This window comes from Lynx rufus, unplaced genomic scaffold, assembly GCF_022079265.1.
Source record: "Lynx rufus isolate CCGP_SWC_20201006 ecotype Redwood Valley unplaced genomic scaffold, mLynRuf1.p SCAF_42, whole genome shotgun sequence".
NCBI lineage: Eukaryota > Metazoa > Chordata > Mammalia > Carnivora > Felidae > Lynx > Lynx rufus.
The window spans coordinates 1,692,719-1,696,312 of NW_025814859.1; the positions used below are offsets into that span (position 1 = coordinate 1,692,719).

Here is a 3,594-nt window from a genome sequence, read left to right on the forward strand (position 1 = left end):
TGTTCATTATCAGACATATTGTTTGCAAATATTTTCTCTTATTCTATGGATTTTTCAATTTCTTGGTGTGTCATCTGAAGGACAAAAGTTTTTAATTTTGATTAAGTATAATTTGTCTGCTTTTTCTTTGTTCCTTGGACTTTTGATGTCATATCTAAGAAACTATTGTCTAATCTAGGAGCATGAAGATATACACCTAAGTTTTCTTCTAAGACTTTTATAGTTTTCACATTTAGATTTAGATCTTTAATTGAATTAGTTTTTGTATATTGTGGAAGATAGAGATCCAACTTCTTTCTTTTGCATGTAAATATTCAGTTGTTCCAGCACCATATGTTTAAAAGACTAGTCTTTCTTTGTAGAAAATTGAGCATAAAATGTGAAGATTTTATTTCTGAACTCTCAATTCTATTTTATTTACTTATATTTCTAATGTTATGTCTCTACCACAAATCTTGATTACTGGAGCTTTGAAGTGAGTTTTAGAATCAAGAGGTGCGAATGCTACAACTTTGTTCCTTTTTCTAGATCATTTTTAGCTATTCTGGTCCTTTGTAGTTTCTTTTTTTTTTTTAATGTTTATTTTTTGAGAGGGAGGGACAGAGACAGAGCATGAGCAGGGGAGGGGCAGAGAGAGAGGGAGACACAGAATCCAAAGCAGGCTCCAGGCTCCAAGCTGTCAGCACAGAGCCCGACGTGGGGCTCAAACCCACAGACCATGAGATCATGACCTGAGCTGGACTCAGACGCTTAACCAACTGAGCCACTCAGGTGCCCCTGTAGTTTCATATTAATTTTAGGATCAGCTTGGCAATTTTTGAAATAATCAAGCTGGGATTTTTATAGGGATTGTGTTAAATGTGTTCAAAATTTGGGGGAGTATTGATATCTAAACAATATTAAGTCTTCTAATCCATGAGCATTGAATGTTTTCCCACATATTTAGGTCCTCTTAAATTTCTGTCAATGACATTTTGTATTTTTTTCTATGTACAAGTTTTGTACCTTTTTGTTAAATTTATTCCCAAGTGGTTTTTTTTTCTCATTAAACTTTTGTTTTAATGGGTTTCAAAATTTTGTGACAGATTTTTGGTCAAGTTGTTTCCATTAAAAAGTACTGATTTTAAAAACTAATAACTTAAAACTGCCACACACACACACACACACACACACACACATACACACACAAATGGTCCACAAAATATTCTCCTTTCCTTCTGAAGGTTTTACAATGCATTGTTATAATTACCCAGTCTTTTACTATTAAACTTAAATGGCCAATTGACACAAGCAATTCTGAGACCATTCTTTCACCACTGATAAAGACTGGAATGGCAGGTTTGGGGGATAATATTCATTTAGCCTTCTGAACTTTCTGGGAAGACTTGGTGACCTTGCCAGCTCCAGCTGCCTTCTTGTCCACTGCTTTGGTGACAGCCATAGCAACCATCTGTCTCATGTCACGAACAGCAAAACGACCCGGAGGAGGATACTCAAAGAAGCTCTCAACACACATAGGCTTGCCAGGAACCATATCAATGATGGCAGCATCACCAGATTTCAAGACCATCTTCCAGCTTTTTTTCCAGAACGATAATCAATCTTCTCCTTCAGCTTAGCAAACTTACAAGCAATGTGACCTGTGTGACAATCCAGCACAGGTGCATATCTAGCACTGATTTGGCCTGGATGGTTCAGGATAATCACCTGAGTTGTGAAGCCAGCTGCTTCCATTGATGGGTCATTTTTGCTGTCAGCAGCCACATTGCCATGACAGACATCTTTGACAGATACATTCTTTTTCTTTTTTTTAAATTTTTTTTTCAACGTTTATTTATTTTTGGGACAGAGAGAGACAGAGCATGAACGGGGGAGGGGCAAAGAGAGAGGGAGACACAGAATCGGAAGCAGGCTCCAGGCTCTGGGCCATCATCAGCCCAGAGCCCGACGCGGGGCTCGAACTCACGGACCGCGAGATCGTGACCTGGCTGAAGTCGGACGCTTAACCGACTGCGCCACCCAGGTGCCCCTCTTTTTCTTTTTTTTAAAAGTTGACTTATTTATTTTGAGAGAGACACAGACAGCACGAGTCGGGGAGGGTCAGAGAGAGAGGTAAAGAGAGAATCCCAAGCAGGCTCTGTGCTGTGGGGCTCGAACCCATGAAACTGCAAGATCATGACCTAAGCTGAAACCAAGAGTCAGATGCTTAACCAACTGAACCACCCAGGTGCCCTGACAGATACATTCTAGACATTGAAGCCCACGTTGTCCCCAGGTAGAGCCTCACTCAAAGCTTTGTGGTGCATTTCAACAGACTTTACTTCAGTTGTAACATTGACTAAAGCAAAGGTGACCACCATGCCAGGCTTAACAATGCCAGTCTCCACTTGGCCCACAGGGACAGTACCAATACAACCAATTTTGTAGGTATCCTAAAGGGGTAGATGCAAGGGCTTGTTAGTTGGACGAGTTGGTAGCAGAATGCAATCCTGAGCTTCAAACAGTGTGGTTCCACTGGCATTGCCATTTTATGGGTGACTTTCCATCCCTTGAACCAAAGCACGTTAGCACTTGGCTACAGCATGTTGTCACCATTCCAGCCAGAAATTGGCACAAATGCTACTGTGTCGGAGTTGTAGCCAATTTTCTTAATATAGGTGCTGACTTAATGATTTCCTCATATCTCTCCTGGCCGTAGGGTGGCTCAGTGGAATGCACTTTGTTACCACCACCAAGTTGTAAGCCAGAAGGTAATACTCACAGGCTGCCCATTCTTGGAGATACCTGCTTCAAATTTACCAACACCAGCAGGAACAATCAGGACAGCACAGTCAGCTTGAGATGTGTCTGTAATCATGTTTTTTTTTAATGTTTTTTTTAAATTTATATTTGAGAGAGAGACAGAGACAGAGCATGAGCGGGGGAGGAGCACAGAGAGAGGAAGACAGAATCGGAAGCAGGCTCCAGGCTCTGAGCTGTCAGCACAGAGCCCTACATGGGGCTTGAACTCGTGAACCACAAGATCATGACCTAAGCTGAAGTCAGATGCTTAACCAACTGAGCCACTCAGGTGCCCCTGTAATCATGTTTTTCATAAAGCTTCTGTGTCCTGGGGCATCAATGATGGTCACATAATACTTGCTGGTCTTGAATTTCAACAGGGAGATATCAATGGTGATACCACATTCACTTTCAGCTTTCATTTTATCCAACACCCAGACATACTTGAAGGAGCCCTTTCCCATCTCAGCAGCCTCCTTCTTAAAATTTTTCAATAGATCTTTTGTCGATCCCACCACATTTGTAGATCAGATGACCAGTAGTGGTAGACTTGCCCGAATCTACATGTCCAATGATGATGATGGTGATATGAATCTTTTCCTTTCCCATTTTAGTTTAGGTTTAGCAGTGGTTTTCATGACACTTGTGTTTTGGCTGCAAACCTATTGCCTATTCTTAAGTGTTTTTGATACTATTTTAAATAAAATTGTTTTCTTAATTTCATTTTCAGATTATTCATGCAAATGTGTGAAAATACAACTGATTATTGTATATTGGTTTTGTTGTACAACCTTATCAAAATGGTTTATCAGT

The 3,594-nt window shown here is 40.4% G+C and overlaps 1 pseudogene; it reads right to left on the reverse strand.

The window, feature by feature from the left end:
- Positions 1 to 1,348: 1,348 nt before the first annotated feature.
- On the reverse strand, positions 1,349 to 3,390 carry LOC124525448 (elongation factor 1-alpha 1-like; annotated as a pseudogene).
- Positions 3,391 to 3,594: the final 204 nt, after the last annotated feature.